At 32.0% G+C, this 26,367-nt stretch overlaps 1 protein-coding gene and 2 long non-coding RNA genes across 3 annotated transcripts in view; all 3 read right to left on the bottom strand.

Moving 5' to 3' along the window:
• The window catches only part of LOC143049787 (arginine kinase-like), a 196,582-nt gene that overhangs the window by 111,212 nt on the left and 59,003 nt on the right, over positions 1–26,367 (bottom strand). The gene's annotated exons all lie outside the window — the stretch shown is intronic.
• LOC143048958 (uncharacterized) lies at positions 13,084–15,459 on the bottom strand. Its single transcript, XR_012969962.1, has 2 exons — positions 14,696–15,459; positions 13,084–13,414 (listed from the first exon to the last, which is right to left on the bottom strand). It is a non-coding gene; the product is annotated as an uncharacterized LOC143048958 (long non-coding RNA).
• Positions 19,578–25,816, bottom strand: LOC143049778 (uncharacterized). The gene is made up of 2 exons (XR_012970312.1): positions 25,752–25,816; positions 19,578–20,413 (listed from the first exon to the last, which is right to left on the bottom strand). It is a non-coding gene; the product is annotated as an uncharacterized LOC143049778 (long non-coding RNA).

The raw sequence follows: 26,367 nt of genomic DNA, 5'->3' as shown, positions 1-26,367 counted from the left end.
AACTTCAAAACATTGATATTCGTGTACACTTAAAAGTCACGGATACAAATTGTCTGACAGCCAGGCCCGGGATAAAGGTTAAATTATTTGTAAAACAATTTTACCGTGTAAAATATAAGGTTGTGACAAAGAGAAACAACTTTCATTCCCATTTAAAACATTAATTTTAGATGTATATTGTTTTAAAAAAATAGTTTTTTTGAAATATTTGCCGCTGAACACATTTTTGTATTCCTCGGTTATTTAGTGAATGTGCTGAATTTATATATTTTTTTAACACTTCCTCGCCATTATCTCTTCGAACAAATAAAATCGGAACCAGCCATAGATACCTGCAATTTCACTAGATAAAATATAACTGCCAACAGAAAAAGCGAAAAACGTTACCCAATGTATTTGTAAACCAAACGTATCTTTATAACTGAATTTTAAACAGTTGACAATTTTTAATATTATTTTTTTTTTATTATTAAATTAGTTAGGTGTGAAATCATTCATGCATACACAATTGTTTTCAATACCCGTAGTTTTACTAATCACATTACTTCATAATAACGCTAATATACATGATATACTCTAAACCTAACCGGGAACTCCTTATACACACACTTGTCAAACTTATCCCCATATAAAACTGCTTTATATTTTTTTTAGGGCTTATTTCAGACACTTATTCTGAGCTTTTATTCGGGGCTACATTTTTTTCTTTTAAAATTATAAATATCGCCGTATTAACCATATTGATTTCTATACATGTAAAACATATCTATATATAATCAAAGCTATTACGGACATTTAACACATCTTTAGCGGCTATGGAAAACAAATTTTAAATCTATCCAAATTTAATTTATTTTATTTTATCGTTTTTTATTTTAGAATAGTTCAATATTAACTCGACTTTGTACTGTATATTCTTCATATTGTACGGAATGGTCAATGAGTTCAATTGTAATTGATACACATGATACATAATAAATAGCACGTCAGCATTCACGATTGAGGTGAACAAATATTATCACTCGCGAGAAAAAAATCATATTTTCACCGGATTTTTCGCAAACAATTTACCATACATATTTGTAAATACTAGTAGATGGACATACTGTTCATACAAGACCCGACAAAATAACTAGCGCAAGTGAAAGTTCAAATGTTCAAAACAAGAAAACTCGCATTGTTTCAGACAGGAAAATCAAATCTTCTTTTATATTTTTTCACATCATGGTTTAGAACTTGATGTATTTGGTCAATTCTAAAGACTGACATCGGATTCTCTTACGTGGTTTCAGTTGATCAGATGTCGTACTTATTACGTTTATCCAAAATATTTTCCCATTTCAATTGTTCAACTTCAAATTATTTAATCTTGTAAATGCTTGTACAATAATGACATACTATTTAATTAGTAAAGAAAACTAACAATGTTACTAGATGTAGACAATATTCTGGGTCCCTTAATATGTTTTTTGTTCGGTGTGAGCCGAGGCTCCGTGTTGAAGGCCTTACATTGACTATATTGGTTTACTATTATAAACACCCCGTATAACCCCGATACAAATGAATCCGGACGTTGACGCGTTCGAAGCGATAAGCAGGACAACATTTGGGATGACAATAACTTTGAATGCCTCTCTAGAACTTATTTGAGTATATATAGATATGTCAATGAGCATGTTAGTATCTTTATTCAATTATACAGTTGTTGTAAGTTTTAGATATTGTATAAAACGTTTGATTAAACTGCTAGATGCAAAACGCACAGACATGGTGCAATTTCATACGGTTTACGATGTAAACAATGCTGAATATCTTTTCGTGCATACACCTTTGAGTATTAATACCTTAAACAATACTAAATAACTATACATTGAATTACTACGTGCCTTCAAATGTGCCCTAGAACTTGGAATAAACGCAATATCATACAAAATAAATTTTCTCTGACTGTATTGTTCGTTCCACCAAATGTGTCGCGTTCGTTGTGCGTTTTGAAATAATCACTGTACAGTTCGTTGACAAAAACCGTGACAAACAATTTCTTGTCAAGGTTGTCGAGATGGTGTCGGCGACCCTTTTTCTGTATTTTATTGTAAATGTTTATCTGTTAACTTAGTCAAAGTAGTTGAACTTAAAAAATCTGTCATACAAAGCCAAAATTGAAATATGTAACTCGCGTACATCTGCATGGAATGTTTCTATTGAAAATTGAGACTTTCAATGTTTTTCCAGATGAAATGAACAGTTAATAAATATATTCCAGAGGAAATAAAGTTTCAAAAAGTATAGTACAGTCATTAAAACTTTAATGACTTTCTTTTCACAATTTGAGGCTCTTCCAAATGCCGATGTTGGTCCAAATTCGCCTAGACGAAAGCAGACATACATGAAGGAGCTCGTTGAACTTAATTTGCCGAATGCCATAGATGGCATTCCAACTGCTTTAATTTTTTTATTACTTTTATTTACATGCGGAGCTTTGTAGATGTGGTGTGATGGCCAGTGAGACAACTGTCCATCAAAGTTTAAATGAAGTTGGCGTATAAACTATTATAGTCCAATGTACAACATTTAACAATGAGGAAAATCTATACCATACAGTCGCCTAAAAAAGGCCCCGATATGAAAAAAAAAATATGAAAAAAAACGATTAAACTAACGGTTAATAATTTATAATTTATGAAATGACAGATCTATATAACCAATGCACTGCAAGATTCTGACGTTGGACCGACAAAACAAAGTGCGGCAGGTTTAAGCATGTGAGCCCCCAACCCTCTCCTTAACATGGAACACTGGTGTAACAGCACAACATGATAAAAAAGTTCAGTTGCAATTGGCTAAACTCAAAATGTCGGTACAAGGCACAAAAACCATATACATAAAATATCGACAAAGGAGTAATTGTAGTAACTGATAGTTATTTCAAAGCGAATTACAACTAAGAAGTAAATCGTGTGTCCAAATTGTTTTAATCAGTATATCCTACGCTTTTAGGTAAAGACGTAATAAAACGCACGAACTTGTGCAATGCCAAATATGAGCAGTATCGAAAGGATGTACGGTATATAAGTTCTCATAAGTGTGCGTAAATTATGATAATGTTAAGTGATGTTTTGATTTAACAGGTAGAGCAAAACTTTCTATATTGTGGCCAATTGTTTTTTTTATTTATGAAAGAATTTGGTGAAGGGTGACTGGGAGATATACTATAAATTATGATCACTTTGGTCTTTTTCCGATCGGCAGTAAAAACTGACTGAAGTTGGCCACCCATTTAGTTGTGTGGGATGTAACAGTACACAGTCACGTCCTGTCCGAATGGGAATATAAAATCCAAAGTCTCGTGTAAAGAGAGTACCTCGCTAACTACACAGTACTAACCCCTGCAAAAACTTCAAGAGAGGTCTATAAATAGCCTGTTGAAAGGCACCATTTGTGTCTTTATGAAATATACATCATTTTATCCAGTGGCAATCCAAAAGTCCCTGACGTAATTCCGGAGGGTCTCCTCACAGGACTTACATGTATGTGTTGCTTCTTTGTGCTTATCCTGAACATGCATGGCATATTTGCAAGTGATCGTTAAGCAACCAACAATCAGCCATTACGTACGCGTGTCATAAACAAATAAAAGGGTCTATTGTTAAGTACCAACAGTAAAGAAGAAACACATCAAATGTCTAAGGTTAGGTTGGTGATTGATGCTTTGCTAACCCATAATTTACCAATGACGCCAAGGGTAACTGGGGATTATAAATATGGTCCCTGTGGTCTTCTGTGAAATTAATCAAAATTTGAATGAAATGCATATGGGTGAGTATAGACTTTAAAGGTGTTTATAATAACCAGAATGACCTGACCAATCATTTAGATTTTTGCACCACAGTAGAAAGACTGTAATGTTCGAGGAATTTAAGCATTATCTTTATACCATAAAAATTAAACAAACACAAAAACATAATTAAAGAAAGCAAACCAGTTAATATTGAGTGTTGTCTCTTCATCTTTATATCTTCACATTGAAGTAACTGTATTACTATTGATGGCTATCAGTTACATGTTCCTTGCATACACCTATTCTTGAGCCTTAATGTAACTCTATGGTAATCTATGACCACCTTGGACCCGCCTCTGAGATTCAGGCCAAAAAGGCTTAACCTATAATCCATTGAATATATTTGATTACTTTCTATATCAAATAGAAGATGCGGTATTGAAACAGCTCTTCGCAAGAGACCAAACGAAACAAAAATGAACAACTATAGGTCACCGTACGCCTTTTAAGGTTCATGTGGACCCTATGGCTAAAATGGCCGTATTTTTATCTCAAAATTTTCTCTGAGTACAGGCACCCCTGTGTATCTGGAAAAGTTTTAAGGCATAGCATGCCCTAGATAAATAGAATTCAAATGCATTGTATGATTTAGAAAATTCATAACTTAAATGGATTTTGCCGTACACTTTTTTTCGTATCTGCAGAAGATGATAAAATTAACAAACAGTTGAGTTTACCTTGATATTGTCCACTCAGGTACACAGTTTAAATAACCAATTATTGTCAGGTATCTATTGTCCATCTAATGTCCATGTCAATTAAAAATGTTCACTTTAATTTTTACCTATGGGGAAGTTCTCAAACCTGTTTCCCAACTTAGTTTATTTTGGCACCTTCTGGAGGAATGAAAAAAAGTGCACGGCAAAATCCTGGTAAGTTTTTATTTTTCTAAAACATACTTAGAGTTCATTTATCTAGGGCATGCTATGCCTGAATTTTTTTACAGATGTGCAGGTTTGTCTGTACTCAGAGAAAATTTTGAGGTGAAAACACGACCATTTTAGCCATAGGGTCCACATGAACCTTAACAATGAAAGAGCCCACACCACTATTAAGCACACCGAAATAACAAATGTAGTCAGTGCATACGAGAAAACTAATGGCTCAATTTTTGCACAAAAGTCACACCGGTGAACAAAAAAATATATACAACCACTGAATTACAGGCTCCTGGCTTTGGACAGGCACATACAGAATATGGCAGGATTAAACATGTTAGCGGGCACCCAACCCACCACCTAACCGTTCATTGACTGTTGTATGGTTAACACTTTCAAATATGCTATGAAATTAGAAATCGGACGTGTATATCTGTATGCTTTGTCATAGTTGCATCTGTCGAGTTATTGTATTTTCCTACCAATTCAAACTTTTGTATACATGAGGATTTTTTTAAATGTAAAAATTTCCTCCAAGTGTTTTTCGACAATACAACTGACATTATGGGTTGCTGTCTGCATGTTATGATGGTAAATTATTATTTTCAAACATGCATATTGGTTATAATCATATCAAAGCATAATCTAATACATGCAAAATTCATTGACAGGGCCGTAACTAGGATTCGAATTCAGGCGAGGCAGGGGTTTGGGGGCCGCCGATTGAGCCCCCTTTGATAGGGTGTAGGGGGCGAAGCCCCTCGCCGATTTTTTTTTCTCTAGAAGTCATTGGCTAAAAATTACCCGCTTCCCTTCGATTTCCTTACTTTGAGAAACATCAGTATTGCTTGAATCTGGAAGCAACTTTTATGCAAAAACAAGCTGAGATTACTGTTCGGGTGAGCCAAGGCTAGCTCCGTCTTGCAGGCTGTACTTTTACCTATAATTGTTAACAAAAAATATATTGTGACCGTGGATTTTTTCTCAAATGATATGGCTAAAATTACCCGTTTTCCTTCGATTTCCTTACTTTAAGAAAGATCAGTTTTGCTGGATCCTTGGAGCAATTTTCATGCAAACAATTATTATCTGTATTTTCTGTATTTAAAGATATTTTTTTTAGAAACTGGTAAGTTTAAAAAAACATATAAAGCAAGATTATAAACGCAAGATTTTTTTTTTATCGAGGATCTTGAATTTCAATATTGTTGAAAGCTGCACAGACATGTATATAGCTACAACCAGGGACTTTCTATACTAGTCTAGTATATACTTAGTATAGAAAGTCCCTGGTACAACGAATGAGAGTGTTTAACTACTGAGGCATTGACCATAATGTTATCGTACGATCGGGAAACTTAAAAAAAAACATCCAACAGCTGATTCAGCCGGTAACGAATTTAAAAGATTCACAATACAAAAGGAACTTCCTCTGCTTAAATAATTGAGCCCCCAACTAAAAGTGAATAGTTAAGTTTTTATTCAAAATTATCGAAAGCAAAGTTTCATGTGTTTTCTCATTCGAATACTGACCCCCTCAATACTGAATAACAGACGGACGGCCACACGAAAAATCTGAAAATAAAACAAGTACTGAAACGGTTTACTTTCGATCAAAAATCCGAAAAATGACTGATATTACGTATCATGATAACACTGTTAAAACTGTTAGCTTGTGTTGTTTATAATATAAATTCAAGTTCTTCGTGTACATATTGTCAATATTTTATTTTTTTACTTCAAAAAAAAATTTTGGTGTAGAAAATTCAGGGGAGGCAGTTGCCTCCCCTGCCTCATAGGTAGTTACGGCCCTGATTGACAAACGCAATATTTTGTCAACGAAGCGTACAGTATAAAAAGGTGTAATGACAACGAAGCGTATACAACATGAAAATAGAGACATTTTAAAACGTGTATTTTTTTGTTTCTAGATACAACATAAACAAACGATCTTTATAAGTTTGTTAATTTATACTATGAAGTTTTCAAAAATGTAAGTTTTAAAAACTATGAGGTACGAGAAACATTAAGTTTTGAATGTTTAAAAATACCAAGCACGTTTTATCATTGATATCGTCGTGCGTTTTTTTATTTTTGTATAAAAAAATGTCACATTTTTGAAAAACCTTTTAGTAACTCATAAGTATTATTGCAAATAATATATTGGCGCAAAATATACGAAGAATAGATATTGGATTGTCTTTAAAAGTATGAATTCCTTACTGTCTGAACTCAGTGCTATACGGTGTGCTCAACTCGAACGCGTCAACGTCCGGTTTCATCTGTATCGGGGTTATACAGGGTGATAAATTGTTATTTGAATGGAGAGTTGTCTCATTGGCACACACACCCAATCTTCCTTTATCTATGACAGTACAGTAATGGAAATTTTAAAAATGGTCACATTTATAAATTACGAAAATGGGTCCCACATTCTGAATTCATATATACACCTTAGAAAAAACAAGTGAAACTGCGAGCTACAGTTACTGCTCACTGATGATACCCCGCCGCAAGTGGATAATATAAATAGTGTAAAAATATGCAAGTGTTCGGTAAACAGGAAATTGTCGAGTGATGAATCTGAAAACGCATCGCACGGTATAGCTGACTTAAATAAATCCTGAAACCAAATTTCAGAAATCCTTATATTGTAGTTCTTGAGAAAAGTGTGACGAAAATTTTCAACCTGGCTTTCATGTGTAAAATCATACAAGTGTTCAGTTAACAGAAAGTTGTCAAGTGATCAATCTGAAAACGCATCACAAGATATACCCGACTTAGATAAACCCTGAAACCAAACTTCAGAAATCCTTGTATTGTAGTTCCTGAGAAAAATGCAACAAAAATATTCATGGAAGGGACTGACTGACGGACGGACTGACGGACAGACAGAGGTAAAACAGTATACCCCCCTTTTTTTAAAGTGGGGGTATACAAATACACAGATTCAGTGACTTGTGACTCGTTTCATCCCGGATGGCAACTATTAAAGAACCTACCAAGTGTATTCATTGTAAATTGTTTTTGTCCTGAACATGCATGTAATATTTGCTACTGGACAATAGCAAATTAAAACCCCAAAAATATGCTTCCAAACATAAATATTATAATTAAATTACAACAAACAGCTCACTATTAGAGCATTAGGACGGTACGCACAGTATTGGTGAACCCTACTAGTTCCGCGTTTTTTCTTCCTATTTTTAGCATGCCTTATTAGAATAAATGAAAACTGGTATGATATGTTATGTCTAAACATAGACTATAGTTTTATAGTAATATCTTTAAAATAATAAAATTATAACATAAAATTAAATCAAATAACACTCAAGGGAACAAAACGTCAAAAAATATGAGCGTAACTTGTAACATGGAAATCGAGTTTTTTTAGTAATTTGAATCAGAAAATCTTATTTTTGCACGCAAATTAGCAAGAAATGCTATGCGAAATTTTAGCACAATTCGCTTCGACGTCGCATCCGACGTTTTGGGCATTTTTTCAAATATTCGAGTTAGAAGATGCATTGGAATGTTCAAAAGATGATGTAACAAGTCATATGAAATAGGGGGAAAATTACAATTGATTCTACGGTAAGAAATTTTATGGAATGCAATAATATGTAAACGAAAAAAACAACATATATTCTTAATGTGCTTTTAATACCGTTTACAAATAGTACAAAAATATGGTTTGGAAGTGGAATTTTCTAATCGAATTTTAACTTTATGCTTGTCTAGTCCATTTTGTTACCGTGTGCTAAATGCACAAATAATGTACGTTTTTGTAAAGATGTTGTACATTCGAACGTAAATATAAATCAATTGTGTATCTTATTATTGAGTTTATGTATTGTTTTTGTAATGTGTTTTTAAAAGTCTTTCTCATATAAAAGGAATTTTGAATAAATAATGAAAGACAAAAAAATAATAAGAAAATCGAAATGTCTAGTCTGATTTGTTACCGTGCAATCTTGTAACGTTTTTCCGTGATTTTCAACGTAACGTTTATTTTACGGTGTTTATTTTGTCATTTTAATTTTTTATGCATAAACTACGTTCTTGTAGGCCAAAACAAATTTAACCACCACTGAAAGAATAAGATTAAATAAAGAAAGAAAGGAAAAAAGAAGAAGAGAACAAAAAGCGGGATGCTAAGATTTAGATGCAAACGTTAACACCAAACTCCGGACAGTGATCTTTTCCGTTCCGGAACTTTTTTCCCTTACTCCATCAATCACTGCCACCGGCTTTCGAAATTCGTTCCAAATTTTGGAACGATTATCTACGCAATAAATTTCCTCAGAACCATTAGTTACCGGCTTGAAAAACGTCAATTTTATAATTTCTTCCCAAAATTTAAATAACTTTTCCTAGATATAAAAAATGAGCAATAAATTTACGTCCCACACAGGACCTTTATTATGTGTGTGCATTCATATCTCAGTTATCTTCCCCAGCCCTTTGGAAAGTAAATATGGAGGGAAACGTGAATCAGATAATAGAAATGTATGTTAGGCGCATAGTCCCTCCTAAGTCCAAAGAGAAAACAAGCCTAAATGCTGCAAAATAAACTTGGACAGGTACAAATGATGATTTGAATTCGAATATGCGGTTGTCAACGGAGGAAGTTCATTGAATTTTGGTCTACCAAATTATGCAAGCCTTTCCACGTTTCCTTTTCAAAGGGACACCTTTTATCCATTTATAGTTGGATCTAGGGTGGCTTAGTCCTCCTTTTTCCCCTGGAAAATGTTTGGTTATTATATAGGGAATCACTGAAGCATGACTGGGACCAACAACTCCCCACCCCCACCCCCCCCCCCCCCATATTTAGGTCAGTCAGTGCCCCTTCCCATAATATAAGACTTTAGGTTCATATCATTTCCGTTCAAGGTTTAACATTGTTAGTTAAATAACATAAAAATGTGTCATTTTCATTCTTTTTACATATGTACTTTCAATACATGCATGTCAACAGGTCAATACATTCTCAGTATGAAGTAAAGAGGTTGTCAGTAGACTACAACCCTACATATATAAACTTTAAAGTTTGCATCCTGGACACATAGTGAAACACATTGGTGACTAATTAACAAATGATCATGTTAACTTTCCCTTCAATATGTTCACTAACTTGATAAGCACATAGTATATTGGCCATTTGATTTTTACACAATAATTGGGACAGAAACTCTTTAACACATTTTAAAAAAGTGCTGTAATACATATATGATCATGATTATTAAAATATGGAGTTCAGGAATGATTGGTAATGTGACTATCCACCAAAGTTCAAATGATATTGATTTAAGCAACTTTAGGTTATATGGTATAACCTGCATGTGCTACAGTCTTATTTAGTAATCTCCGTCATTTTGTCATGTCAAACCTTACAAAATGTGACATATTTTCACATGTGTTCCAGATCTTCTTACCTACAATAGCAATTATAATGTTTATTCAGTTTTATTTTATTTGTAACAACCACACATCCAAGAGTTATTGCAGGCTTGAACTTTTTTCTGACATCATCAACTCAAGTTTGAATATAGTCAGTCTTTCATTTCATCAATCATGACAGAGCTTGAGGTGTAATAAAAGTTTAAAACAAGAAAATCCATGAAATCAGCATTTATTTACGTTGTATCTATAATAATTTTTCCAAAAGTGAATTGTTAAAATAAGTTTGCTCCTTCCAAAATATAATGCTCTGTTGGCATGGTTGGGTGCTGCTATATACTACCCCGAGAAGGAACCCTGAACAATAATGGACACAACATTCAAGCTTGATACAGCTCTCAATTTGGATTGTGATTATCATGATTATATATTTATTTGACATAGCTTGATTTCTGGCACAGATTAAATGTGGATTAAGAACTTTAAATTTTAAAACTGGATATTTCCCTTATAATATATGTACATGTAATATGGTATAATATTCAAAACATAAATACATGTTGAGAATCAGAAGAATTGAACTTTTAATGAAAGCTAACTAAGTTTAGTTTTGAACTGTTAGGACTTCAATGTGGACTAATTTGATAATGGGGCTCAAAATCTAAATTCATGGTTAGATTCAGCATAACAAAAAACCCTTAATATTTTTTTTTATAAAAATCAAAACAACTTTAATTTTGGACCGGTTGGACCATCTTGTACAGATCCGTTCTCTTATACTTTAGTTATTGTCTAAAAACTAAATGTCTCCCAATGATGACATCACCCTACCATTACACAGCCACACATTTCAAGCAGTTGATTGAAAAAAATTATCAATGCAGTTTAAAGTTATGTGACTTCCAAGAGAGAAAACAAACCTGCCCCCTTTTAATAGATGAATGGTACATGTAGATGTAATGGTCCTAATAACTATAAATCCTATTCTTGTTCAAGCATTTAACCTAGACACCTATGAAATAATTCTTTGAAATACTGAAATACTGAACCTTGCTGCATTAATTTGTATTGTATTTTTATTACTGCTCATCAAAACATTATCTTGACCACTTCTCTCTTACATTATTGTACATATATACTCTTTACTTTTACTGCACATTAACTAATTTCAACTATTTAATATACATGATTGGGGACTGGGTTTTAAGCTAACAGATACCTTGGTAGCTGTTACACCCAAATTATGTCCTGATACTCTTGGCATTAACAATAATTGATATTGGAGTTGTGTGCATTAAATTTAAACCAGTAATGAATATATGTACTGTAAATCAATTGCTTATATTTCAAAAACTTTGAAAAGGAATCAGGTCCAATTGCCTGTTTGTCACTGCTAAATTATTGTCTCACTAGAAATTAAAATCTCATAATTTTTATTCAGTTAGGAAACACAAGAGTGCACACGCTGAAATGTCTGGCCTTCTTTACTAATCATTGATATTATGTTGATAGTCCTAAAGATAAAGCTGTATTTCAACTGTCACATAAACTTAACATTAACCAATGAACCATGAAAATGAGGTCAAGGTCAGATGAACCATGCCAGGTAGACATGTACAGCTAACAGTTTTTCCATACAATAAATATAGCTGACTTATTGCTTATACATGTAGTTTGAAAAAAAGAACAAAACACAAACTTTAACACTGAGCAATGAACTGTGAAAATTAGGTCAAAGTCAAATAAAACCTGCGCAACTGATATAAAGATCATAAAATATTTCCATACACCAAACATAATTGACCTATTGCATATAGTATTAGAAAAAAAACCTCAAAAACTTAACTTTGACCACTGAACCATGAAAATGAGGTCAAGGTCAGATGATGCCTGCCAGCTAGACATGTACACCTTACAATCATACCATACACCAAATATAGTAGACCTATTGCATACAGCATAAGAAAAAAAGACCAAAACACAAAAACTGAACTATTACCACTGAACCATGAAAATGAGGTCAAGGTCAGATGACACCTACCAGTTGGACATGTACACCTTACAGTGCTTCCATACACCGAATAAACTCGACCTATTGCTTATAGTATCTGAGATGTGGATTTGACCACCAAAACTTAACCTTATTCACTGATCCCTGAAATGGTCAAGGTCAAGTGAACACTGTCTGATGGGCATGAGAACCTTGCAAGCTACGCACATACCAAACATGGTTATCCTAAGGCTTTTACTTATGATAAGAGAGAATTTCACATTACAAAAAATCTTAATCGTTTTTCAAGTAGTCACTGAACCATGAAAATGAGGTCAAGGACATTAGACATGTGACTGAAGGAAACTTTGTAACATGACGCATCTAAATAAAAAGTATAAAGCATCCAGGTCTTCCACCTTCTAAAATATAAAGCTTTTAAGAAGTTAGCTAATACAGCTGCCGTCGCCAGATCACCAAAAAACTGGAAGCTACATGGAGCTTGAATATCTCATATGGTAATATATGCCATAATTATTTCAACATCAAATTCTTGACAAAAATTGATGTCTTTGTAGTAAGAGCAGTTGTAATACTGCATTGTTTTATGCATAAAATCTACTATTTAATCAAAAGTGTTTATAATGTATCCATTTTAAGATCGGGTTAACCCGGTTTGCACAATAATAATTCATTTGCGAGATAATTTAATTCCTGTTTTCTTTTTGTTGATAGCAGATTTGTATTTGTTGGGCTATAAATTTGAATATATTCACACTTTTTGATGAATGATGGCCAATTGAAAGTTTTAAACTATTCTGTTAATTGTATTCAACTTTAAGTATTGTGTTTTGTGTTGTTGGGATGCTGTCCAATGAACCTATACCCCACATCTCCTTGTATCATATGTTCATATATTTGGAAAAAAGTTAAATCATATTTAACTGTATTATTGGGCTAAAATTGAGTCTGAGATAAAACTATTCTTTATTTCTATTTTAATTAATAACAACAATACATGTATGTTCATGCTTAATTTATGAAGACATGCAATTTTTTGAAAACAAAAATTTAATCAAACGAAAATAAATATTTAAAAATGCACACAAATTTCCATGCGCAGCTAGTATGCACTTCAATTCACTCATTGAAACGTGAATAATCCTTGTTTGAGAGTGCATTAGTCTTGTTATTTGTAAGTGTGAGTCTATTCCATTTATGTATACATGTAGAACCTCTACAGGCTTTCAATGCGTCTCATATGACTTGGTAAACTTCAAATGATTAGGTTGACATAATTGTGATCTGAAAATATATAAACATTTTTTTTTTAACTTTGTTACTTCTGGTTTGATGTACAGTAGGTAAGGGATGTATATGATATGCCATTGTTTGTCCATCCATCCTTTCAAATGACAACACTTTGTTCAATATCTCAAAGTAGAAGGGGCTAAATAAAAAAGGTTTTACACCATTTTCAGAAAATAATGTTTTTTTTTTACCAATTTAAGAGTTACTATGGCAATAAACTAAAACAAAATTTGTAAAATTCTTGATTTTCCTTGTTTTTTTGGTCAAATAAAAATATAGTTTAGACTTGATATGTGTGCATCCAAGAAAGTTATACATTTCCAAACATAATGTGTCTTTTTGAAATAGTTGACAAACATTTTATATTCTTGGACCAAAAATAGTCCTTAAATATTATAGTCTTCTTTGCTTTGAACAATTTCTCATGAAATTTTAACACAAAATTTAGATTGAGTTCACTTTTAATTTTGATTTTTTGGAGTCTGTTGTTCAAAAGTTGCAGGACCTATCAGATTTAGGGTTATTTTTCACACCTCATATTAAGCTTGAGTTTGCTTAAAGTCAATAATCTCATATCTGTACTGAATGTCTTTCAGTTGTTTGTATACTTGTACCGGGCATGTCCCCTCTTTTTTTTGGTTAAATGTATTTCTTTTTGTATCCATCTGATGAGTTAATACTTTTTCAACTTATTTTATAATTTGTTCTTATTTTGTACTGTTACACTTTCAGGTAAGGGGGGGGGGGCACCAGCTTTCATGTTTAACCCTGCCACATGTTTATGTCTGTCCCAATTCAGGAGGCTGTAGTTCAGTGGTTGTTGTTTGTTGTATCACATATTGTTTTTTTTGTTCATTATTTTGTACATAAACTAGGCCAAATTTCTTGTTTCAATTGTTTTACATTTGTCATTACAGGGTCTTTTATAGCTCTCTGTGTGGTATGGGATTTACTCATTGTTTAAGACTGTGTGGTGACCTACTTTAGGCTACAGTTGTTAATTGCTGTCATTTTGTCTATCATTGGATGAGTTTTCTCATTGGCAATCATACAACATCCTCTATTTTATACAGTGTAGTTGTATCTAACAATTTGATCATATAATTAATATCACCATATATATAGGAAAAATAGTAATATTTAGAAAAACTTTTGTATTTGTTTTAATATATAATTTGGTCTTGTATTATATGCTCAAATATATCTAGCATTTGTCTAGTAAAAACTAAATTTTGTGAACAACCAATTTATAACTTTCATAGAAGATATACTTACGGTGTATCAATTGATTCATATTGAAGCTACATGTACACTGTACATGTATATGTAAACTTTTTCACAGTTTCATTCTGTCTGGTTCCAAGTCTTAACAATTACTGTTAAAGTCTCCAAGGAAACTAATTCAATAACTGTGTTAAAAGTCATTCTGGTTGACATAGCTGAAATTAATAAAGAGATAATAAAATAAGTTTAACTAAAAATAAATTGTTGCATTATTTATTAAACATATATGACAGAGTTAAAATGACTTTCAGATGTGTTTAGGTTTTTAATGCTTATGTTTGAGACTCAAAGAATTTATCATTAATTATGTTTATATTATATATTTTACTTGGACAATAAGTTAATATATATCCAATTGATAATGGACATTTTATAATCAAAGTGACAATAATGCCTCAGGGCTTAATCCTTTATCCTTCTTAAATTAGGGGCAGAATCAATTTGCGCCAATTGCAGTTTTGAAAAGGTATTAATTGCGCCACTCTCTTTTATTTTGATGGTATTAATTGCGCCAATAAATGAAATGAAATTGCGCCACATTTACCTGTAAATATTTTTTACTTATATCATACCTGTACATGTTTTACCTATATCATACATGTACTATAATCAACTTTTCCATTTAAGTTTTAACTATACACTCTATCATCAAATTTAAGAAAACTCACCAAAAAATAAATTGTTAAGTAATAGAATATTTTGTCACGAGTCAAGATGTATTCTATACCATTAAAAAAATAGAGTCCAATAGAGGAAAACCGGTCATCATGTTAAAGAACACAAATTTCGTCAGGCATTGTAAAGAAAACTGAAGATATAAGGTAGAGATGTACAGTTAAGTCCTGTTGTGCTAGGCTATTCACAGATGAATCGTGTGCAATTATTTTGAGAATTAGATCATATTCACGAAACAAATGCAAAAGAAAAGCAAGCGATATGTTGTCGGAGCGACCTTCAAAATTGATAAATTCAGAGCTAAATAAAATAAAAAATAAATAAAAATGGCGGAATTAAATGATTATTTTATTGGTGCAAATGATACCTATAGTTTTGAAAATTAGGTGGCGCAAAAGAAGTATTGGCGCAATTTAAGTTGTGGCGCAAATGAGTTACTTTTTGGCGCAAAAAGATATCGCCCTAAATTAGAGACATTGCTAAAAGAGTTGTATTAATTATTTATCTTTCTTTATCTGGATAATAACTTGTTTATATTTGTCAACACATTATGTAATAATTGATTTTTATCTTATTGTTTAATTCTCATATATATATATATTGTACTATTTTGTAAAAGATATAAGTTTGGAAGTCACAGGCTTGGTGACAAGTTCCAGTCTTGGAAATAAATTATATACTAAGTGGAATTAATCTTCTGTGTATTACTACTAGTTTATGGTGCATGGTTACTTAGGTTTAACATTTAGTTGTGACCAAATCCTCATATCAGTCTCCTAGTTTTAGACTGTGGATTTCTTGGTTACACATATATGAATAGATAGTTCGAAAAATATGGGGGAGGGAAGTATAATTGACAATTAAAAACTGAATCCAACCTTTTTTATAATTCATTCACTCTGTATTATCTTACTATACTAATTAAAGAAAGTTATTGAGTGTTTAACTGTCACATACATTTGTAACTGTAAAAAAGATTTGTCTACATTAATCGATTTGATAAAATATGGTTTCTTGTCAAACTCAGTTTTCATTTTAAGAATTAATTTGAAACATTGAAGTATTTTAGAAGATCAATGTAAGTACATGTAATATATTTATTCCATATGACAGCGAGTCAGGATAATTATCTAAAAATAAAATAATACCTAATATATACACTTTTTGTTTTATTCATCATGTTCATTATGATTCAGTCTAAACATTGTGCTGTTTTGTCACCATCTGTAAGATAAAAAAAAACAACATTAGAACTGATCACTGGCGTCCTAGAATTATAGTCAACAGTACATTTTTTGCAGGAATAAAAGATTTATTAGGTGTACATGTATATATATAAGGCCAAATTAAATAATATCTATGAAAAAAATTGGGAATTTACTTTATTCAACATTGGAAGAGATATTATATTGTAAAATGCTTATTGAAAAGACGACAAAAAAACTCTAAGGCAGGCAGCTATTTGTAACCTTAAATCATATACATAGGGTAAATGGGGAAATAGGAAATACACATATTTTTTTATTTGCCCTTAATGATTTTACTTTGGGGGGGGGGGGGGTATTATTACATTGTATAAATTGACCGGATAATAATTCAATAAAATATTCTTGAAATAAATAGTAATACCAGGGATTGAAGTAAAAATTTTAGCATTGTAGCCCACAGCTTAAATTTTATAGCCAACATATATATAAAATAATATATATTAAAAAATTTTTGAAGTAGCCCACACTTAAATGCTTGTAATTGTAGGGGCTATTGTTTGTGGACTCATGCTAATTTCAAACCCTGAATACTGAAATGAAAATGTTCCCATCCAGACTATTGTACATTTATTTTGCACATGACTATGATGACATATATAATAAAAGCAAAATTCATAATAAATCTAGTATGTGTGTGTTACCCTGTGTTATTTTGCAAGTAAATACATTGTATAATAGTTTTATGAAAGTTTTATTTCTTTATTCCATGAAATTATATATCATGTATATATCTGAATCGAGTTTTGAGAAAATTTATCCCTAATTTAATCCATATGGAGCAGCTTCTCGGGTAAATTTAACCACTCAGACTCTCACAACATTTTATGCAAAGTCGATAGTTTTCAAGCCATAATTGACCACAATCGATTTCTTCGACCTAACGATACAGAATTTTGCAAAGTTTCTATTTAGTAAAATTATTTGAATTGAGTGTATTTTACTTACAGCTATCGTTTTTATTCATGTATTATGGTAAAGTTGATAACAGATATCCTCATTCATCAATGGTCGGCCATATTTGCTTCAGTAGCAACAAAAGGTCATCACGGGTCAAACCACTTGAAGAGCGCGTAACGAAAAAAGCCGAAGGCAGTGATTAGTGTAGAGTAGTATTCGGGCCCGTATGCGGATCGGAACTGGAACTGCCGGGGAGTTTGCGTTAACACAGGCTTCAATAACGTTTTCTCAACGTTCCGTCGATGAAGTTTTCTGACGTTACAAACGTATCACCAATACTGTGCGTAACGTCTATACATGTATGACTTTGTAATGCTTATTGTGTTTATGGAAAACAATGGGAAAAATGTTGCTTAACATCTTGGGTCATATATTTAGAAGGCATTTATTCAAAAGCAGATAGAATGGATTTGTAGAAAAAAACATGAATAAGGGCAGAAAATCACCTATTTAAAGTACAAGTCTTTGGTTAAACACAATATATTTGTCATCATTGGTGTATCAATGTTGCTTTTGTGTACATGGTATAAAAATCAAACTTGGGTTTCTCATCTAAACTTGTTTACATTGTGTTACATCATCCAATATGGCTAGGCCTGTTATAGGTATTTCATTATCACACTTATGCGTAACTGATTTTGCTCATTGTTGAAGGATGTACAGTTACTAACAATTACATCACTTGGCTTACGATTGATGGTCGTCTTATTAAAATTCATACCACATCTCCTTATTCTGGTTATCATACAGTATTCATGTTATACAATACCTAGTATTATCAAATGAATTATAACAATTGTTAATAATGTAGTTGTCAGACTTTTGTTATCAAAAAGCAGCTACATGTGTATAATCTTGCTTTTCCTACATGTATGAAGGTTTTAGTACATTGTACATGTACAGGTATCACACAAACTTTCCATTATAAATAACCTTTGAAAAAGAATTTAAGTCACAGTAAAATTAACCATGCCAGACAGATGATGTACACCCTACAAACTGACATTCCATACACAAAATTTAGTGATTTATACTGTCTGTGGAATAGACTTAACATTCTTAACATCCAAACCATGAAAATTAAACATTGCCCAATGAAACATGAAATGAGGTCATGGTCAGATGTAAAGCCTGCCAATCAAACTTGTACACCTTATGAATATATATCCAATAATATGCCAAAAATAGTGATCCTATACATGTCATGCATGTACATGTAGTTTATACTGTAGCATCTGAGAAACATTTGGAAATAGATCAAACAACAAAAACTAAGCATTGTTCAATGAACCATGATATTTTCATTGAGGTCAAAGTCCGATGTAAGTCTTGCAATTAAGACATTTTTTCACCGCACTCATTTCATACACCAAATATATATAATTGACCTACTTTTCCTACTGCTTGTAGTATTTAACATGTGTGAGAAACAAACTTGACAAATTACATGTAACTGAAGTAACCTTAATCACTGATCCATGAAATGAAGTCAGGATCAGGCCAACCTTGCCTGACAGACAATGAGACATACAATGTAAACCTTTCAAGATACCTACATGTATATATATATAAATGGGTTTACCTAAAATTAATCCATGTTATACATGTAAGACTTAGAGTGTATTCCACTGTCATGACTGTGACTGTTCAAACAGTAATATTTTTTTCCAAACAGTTACATGTTCATGTAGCATGATGTACATGTAGTATACCATGCAAACTAGGTTACGTGCAAGGGACAAGTCACTAACAGAAATGTCATAACATAAGGAAGTACCCAGGCCTTTCAGCTTCTAAAATGTATCTGCTGAAGCTCAAATACAAAACGGTACGTTGTAGTCAGATTGTAATACCAATTTCTTGCATGCATGTACTTCAACTTTTGTTGCAGGTGGAATAATAAAATTATACTTTAAAGTACATGCATGGTTTATTTGTTTCAAATACTTGGCCACTAACAATGACTAACCATGCTAATTAAGATCTTTATTTAATTCTAATTCAGACTTTAATAATTTAAGTACAGCAAGCAGTCATTTGACACTAAACAATTGACACAGACTGCACGAGACCCTCATAGTTGGTTAAGATCTTTTTACACACCCTGGACACGCTGGTGGTAGTTAACAATTGCAATGCCAACATAAACTTCAGATGTGATATACATGTACTGTTTTGTAAATTTCACTGAAGCTAGAAATTGACATTATCCATATTCATGATATTGTTATTATAATAAATCCACTAATTAAAAGTATTCATGAATTCAGATATGATGCACTATTATTAGTAGTATTCACTGAAACTATGAATTTTCATTATTCCAAATTGCTATTTCAAATGAATAATTATCCTGGGTATTCATGGAACTCAGAAACAATGTACATGTATGATTGCAGTATTAATATGCACTACAACTATGGAATTTTGTTATTCCAAATTCACAATTGATCATGATTGATGATAATCCCAGGTATTTAGTCCTCCAGTAATGTGGTCCTCCTTTTTATACAATATATTAAGTTTCCTATTTGTACAAGGCACAATTTTCTTCTTGTTCAATTTAATCAGAACATCACATCATCATCATCGAATAATGCTTTTATTTCAAAAACAATAGATAACTAGTATAAAATAATGAATTAATCCATTGTTTCACAATTTGCAGCTATGAGAGCGACTTAGTGACGTCTACATTTCCTATGCATCAAAGTGCACATGTTTCCTATGCATCAAAGTGCACATGTACTAGCAGGCATCATATTCTAAGTGGGAATCATGGTCAAACCAATACATTTTCAGTATGATTCTACAAAATAAAATATACACTAAGACTCAAGTACAGTAAATGTTTAACTAATAATAAATATATATAATACTACATGTACATGTATATACATTGTGCAATAATAAGAAAGTTAATTACAACTAGAATCTCAATTGTTTGTAAAACAATTGAAAGGTCTTTCCTGTAAAAGTAATGTTTTCGTTATGTTCTTTGTACGACCTTTCGTTTGATATACGACAAGCATACCTTCTGAAACTTTTCGCTTTTTACACTTAATGACCTCATCCGCTTGATTTTTGAGATCGGAAGTATGATATATGTAACAAATGGTAGATGAGCTTTCATTTGATATGCGACAACGCCATGTTCTAAAAAGTTTAAATTTTGCACTTAATAACCCCCATCCAACCATTTTTTGGAGGTTGGGAATTTGATATTTCAAATGTACACATCATGACCTTTCATTTGATATACAACAACCCTATTGTAAAAGAAATTATTTTTTTTGGACTCAATGACCCCATCCAACCAATTTTTGGGGGACGTCAATTTGAAATTTGAAATGTACGCTTTATGTTCTTTCATTTGATATGCGACAACCTTACCATCTGAGAAATTTGAATTTTTGCACTAAATGACCCCACCCTTCCACCTGGGATGAAAAAGAGGTTTAAAATTTTCATTTTTAAGTAGAGTTTATTGAGACCTTCAATTTGATATATCAGATGACCCCATTTGACAAAGTGCAAAAAATGATGCAATATCAACTATATAAATAGAAGTTATGAAACTCACAAAGTCAATGCAAAACATGAAAATTTCAAATTTATTTTTGGGTGTTTTTTTTCCATGGAATGTTTTTGGTATTTGGTTAAACATATAACTATATCAATCTCTTCAATTTCTTTAACATTTTAAGTGGTTAGCTGTTGTTGTTTCAGAAATACTTGCCGCCGCTCGAAAAATTTCAAACTGCATTATCTCTAAAACGACAATAGATATCTCAAATCTGTTAAATGGTAAATGATCTGCAGTTAAAGGACACCATTGTAGAAAAAGAATTGGGATGATTTCAAAGTTCACCAAGGTCACAATTAATCATCAAATATATGATGCAATACCAAACTTAAGAACCGGAAGCCATGGAGACATGGGACTACCACCATTCAACTCAGGACCACTTGACCTTTCAAATATCACAAGGTCAAGGTCATAGTATACTGTGAAGGTCAAGGTGAAATTTCATCATGACCTGACATTGACCTCAAATTGAAGGTCTTGAATTACTGATCATTTTTGCTGTTTATAGTAGGTTGATATATGTTACCTTCAAAAAGATATACACAAAATACTATACTTTTAAGAATCATCCCGTTGTAACTTTTGAACAGACAGTCAGACATTTTTGGACTGATCATATAAAATGTAGAGCTTGTCGAGAGGAACAATTTATACGCTGTATGTATGCAGCAAAGTCTTATCGTTTTCCTAATATGTAAGCTTGAAATTGCAGCGTAATTTTTTTTTGCACTCGGTGACCTTTGACCTTGATTGTATATTAAAGGTCACATGAATTAAAGATTATTGGTGAAGGTCCCCAGTCTCTACGACTTCTGGTTCTCGAATACAATTTTTCTAAAATTATGTACAATTTTTCAAGGGGAATAACTCCTTATAAGGATTAATAACAAAATGATTGTACATGTTCATTAACATTGCCATCTGTTCTTGTACATGTTGCTGTTTTCAAATCGATTCTAGCTTGAATACTTTTTGAGAAAAATGTAAAAGAAAGAAATTGATTCAAGGGGACATAACTCTCATAAGGGATGATGAAATCCTTAGCAGCCTCATATGGTAACACATCATGATAAGATCTAGCTATTGTCCAAATAAGGTCATGATATCTTTTAAAACATTTAAGGGGGGCCATGTTGAAAAAAATCAATAAAAGGGAGATAACTTCTAAAGGGGATGATGAAATCCTACAAAAGTTCATCTTGTAAAAGTTCATGATGAGGTCTATCGATGGTCCATATTTGGTCTTGATAACTTCAACAGAAAGGGGAGGAGGCCTTGTCAAACAAATGTTGGAAGAAAAAAAAGAAAAAGAAAAAAAAACGTTAGAAAAACAATAAGGTCTTTCCTCACGTAGGGGAAAGACGAAAAAAAAACGTTAGAAAAACAATAAGGTCTTTCCTCACGTAGGGGAAAGACCTTAATAACTGTATTTACCTAAAACTAAGGCACTTATTGACTGAAAAATTCTAGCACTAATACAATTCTTAATTTTCAAGTCACTATTAACAAGAAAAATAAATCTGTTAAGGGGGTCTACATTCTTTATAACTAGTGTTGTCTTTTTTTCCTGCATTAATGAATTTTTAAGTGTGATTGTGTACTTTCATTGAAGGGTTACTGTCTTATTGAGGCTCACACCATACTTTAATTCATCAATTCTTTAAAACACAACAGGTTATTTCTTTTGTTCATTTTAATTATGTTTATAATTTAATATGAAATATATTGATACTACAAACATGAAAAAGAAAAGTTTCAGGAATGAAAAAATAAAATAAATAAACAACTTTGCACTGTTACTATATACATGCACTAGATAATATTGACTTTACCTTTGTCCAGTGCATATAATGAATAAACCTTTGTGATGTAAATATATTGTTCCAAGACTTAACCATCCCAGTTAATGTTTTAAATCCTTGAGTTTAATATTTTTTACATCTTTTGTGTTACCCTGAATACTTTTTACTTATTCATTTCTTATTACAGCTTGCATTAAATAATGCTTTGCAGCTCAGACAACACTTTTTGTTTATTTAATTTAGTCATTTACCCAATTTTATTTTAATAAATCAATATTGAAATTACTTTTAAATTTGAATTTTTATATCCAAAATAATAGTATATCCTGCTGTTTCATATTATTTAAAATTATAATTTGTTTTGAAAAAGTTATCAAAATTTTAATCATGATAATTTGTGAAGATTATCATAAAATTATATCATTATACCAATGACAGATTAAATATCATCCCCAGGGCAATAAACTATTGTGTCTTAATTTGTATATTAGCTACATCATGTATATAATAATTTCTTATTAATACCTATCAGATATCCAGTGTTAACATCCTGATTATTACCTATTTTAATGTCACATTTGCATGGTCATATTCAGTAAATACAAATATTTTATTTGTTTATGTTTTTTTAAATATTTTGAGCTTCATAAAATACTTTAAAAAGGTTTATCATTTATGCCATGTTACCATAAAAAAAATGCATACAGACATGACAGATAGATTGTTTTGTTATGTTTTCCTGACATATTGAATTTTAACATAAAATAATTATCATGATTATGTAGAAAATGCAAAAAATCAGCAATCGTTTGTGAATGCACATAATCAAAGGAGGTGTGGGATATATCAATGATGCATCAACCCAACAGTTAGGCAACTATAAAGTAACCAAAACACAATTGAATGCGTGTCAAAAAATATGACTCATGATTAGAAGGTCCTTAATAATTGTGGGAATAATAAAAAGACCATTGAATGTTACTACTTGTAAGTTACATAGATATAGGAAGATGTGGTGTGAGTGCCAATGAGACAACTCTCCATCCAAATAACAATTTAAAAATTAAACCATTATAGGTTAAAGTACGGCCTTCAACACGGAGCCTTGGCTCACACCGAACAACAAGCATGTATTGCACAAATGAATTTTTAAAAACAATGCTAACAGGGCACAGTTTATATAAAAATATCACATGAAAATATATAGTTTAGGTTCAAAGTATTAACAAATTATAGTGATTCAATATAAATTCTATGTTAAATCTAAAAAGAATAAAATTATGATGCTAGCTTTGCTCTTTTAATATTTGCTTTTTAAACAATGCAGTACATGATAAAACAATTACTAATTGAATTAGCACAATTTGTTAAATCAACAGTGTTTAAATGGCAACTGTTTATGACTCTGTGCCTTAAGCTTGTTTCAGGAACATTAATTTAATAATATTGTTTTATTTTGATGATTAATGCTATTTTAAACCATTTCTGAAATACCTATTCACTGTCAATGCCTGCTATCATGTATTATCAAAAATATATATTAATGTTTTGTTGTCCATGATTAGAGAATTATTTAAAATCTAAATGAAAGTGGACACTTGCTAAATAAGTCACTATTTAATCTTAAAGTTAATAGTTTTCATAACATTTTATGATCAAATCATATGTTTTTGTACTATGCATGTTTTTTTTATGGAAATTGTGACATCACAATGCATTCCTAATTGAACAAAAACTATCAGCTGATAAAGCAAAATCAGGGAAATACTAGTAATCCTGCATAAGCATGATAAGAAACACATTTATATGGATACGTACATGTAAAGATCGGTTGGTTGTTGGTTATAAAATGTCCAGTGACAAGTATTTCATGCAAATTTATGACCCGAGTTAGCAATACTTTAACATTCAATATGTACGATACATGATGTATAGGTCAGTGGCACATCCAGAACTTTTCATAAGGGACAGGGTTGCTGACTGCCCTTAGGGGCACAGATCCAGTCATGCTTGAGTGATTCCCTATATAATCAACCAAATTTTTCCCACAAAAAAGGGGAAGATATAGAGTAACCTTTTTCTGTATTCCACTCAGGGTGATGTATGCAAAATAATTAAGGTAATAAATGGCATACTGTTCACACATGATAATAGGGGGAGGGGAACGGTGTCCTTTATGACTTTCAATGATTTATTATGATGCTCAACTTTAACATTGAAGCTCAAAGCCTATATTTTCCCTGGAATATGCAACTTTGCACGAGTGTGTTAATATAGAACATTGATTCATAGCTATAGCCTATCGGAGTATCTAAATACATAGATTCCGTAGGATCAGTTGCGGATCCAGACATTTTAAAAAGGGGGGGGGTCCAACCCAGGACAAAATAGTGGGGGTCCAAATATATGCCCCCATTCAAATGCATTGAGCGGCCAAAAAAAAGGAATGGGTTCGAACCCTCTCCCCCCCTTTTTGATCCGCCAATGGGAACAAATTGTAAGGTCTGTAAGCCCACAGGAGGTTGAAATCCTATCAATGAGGGTCTATAAATATGTCAACTCGACTATCACAGTAGAGCTTCTCTCGTAGAGATCTAGAGAAGCGACAGGAATGCAACGCGTTTTTCAATTTTTTTTTGACTTTTTTGAATCTGGGACTTTTTGATCGGAATAAACGCTATGCGTCAACTAATAAACATATTGTTACTTCAATTAACCACTTAAACTACTTTGCAGGTCACTAATTATTAATTTACAGCTTCTTTTTACGTCCTGACAGAATCCTTGTCATTATTTTTGGCCATGGCAGGAAGTCGAGGAAATTCCAATCAGCAGTGAATATATGTAAATGAGGTATAGTATTTAATTAAACAAACAGTCGAAATAAATCATACAAATTTATCAAGTACTTTCTCATAATTATTCCTAAAGTATTATGATGTCAAACTATTAAAAAATCCGTCCCTTCATTAAATTTAATTGTTCGCTTGGAAGTTCAAGGGAAACAACTCTTCTGTGTAAAAAGTTTACATGCGGGAAATTTAAATTTCACAATAATCTGACAGCCTACCAGTGAAGGGAACAAAGTCAAATGCATTGAAAGTGCTGAAATCTACTTATAGGGATGCCTTTCTGACTTCACTACCAGTCGTTGAGGATGACATTCAGAGTACTGTTATTCTTGAAGGAATGTTTCTTATCAACACCATTCCGTTATCATCACATAGAACATTCATTGATTATGCAGAATTTCTGTTTACCAGATGGATAGTAAAAACACATATTCAGTTTAAAGCTCAGGAGATACATGTAGTATTCGATCACCCAAATAGAAATGGTGAAAGTCCCAAGGATATTGAAAGATCAAGGCGC

Source organism: Mytilus galloprovincialis, chromosome 10 (assembly GCF_965363235.1).
Source record: "Mytilus galloprovincialis chromosome 10, xbMytGall1.hap1.1, whole genome shotgun sequence".
NCBI classification, from domain to species: Eukaryota; Metazoa; Mollusca; class Bivalvia; order Mytilida; family Mytilidae; genus Mytilus; species Mytilus galloprovincialis.
Note: the sequence above shows the minus strand (reverse complement) of the source record. Positions and strands in the feature narration are given on the sequence as shown.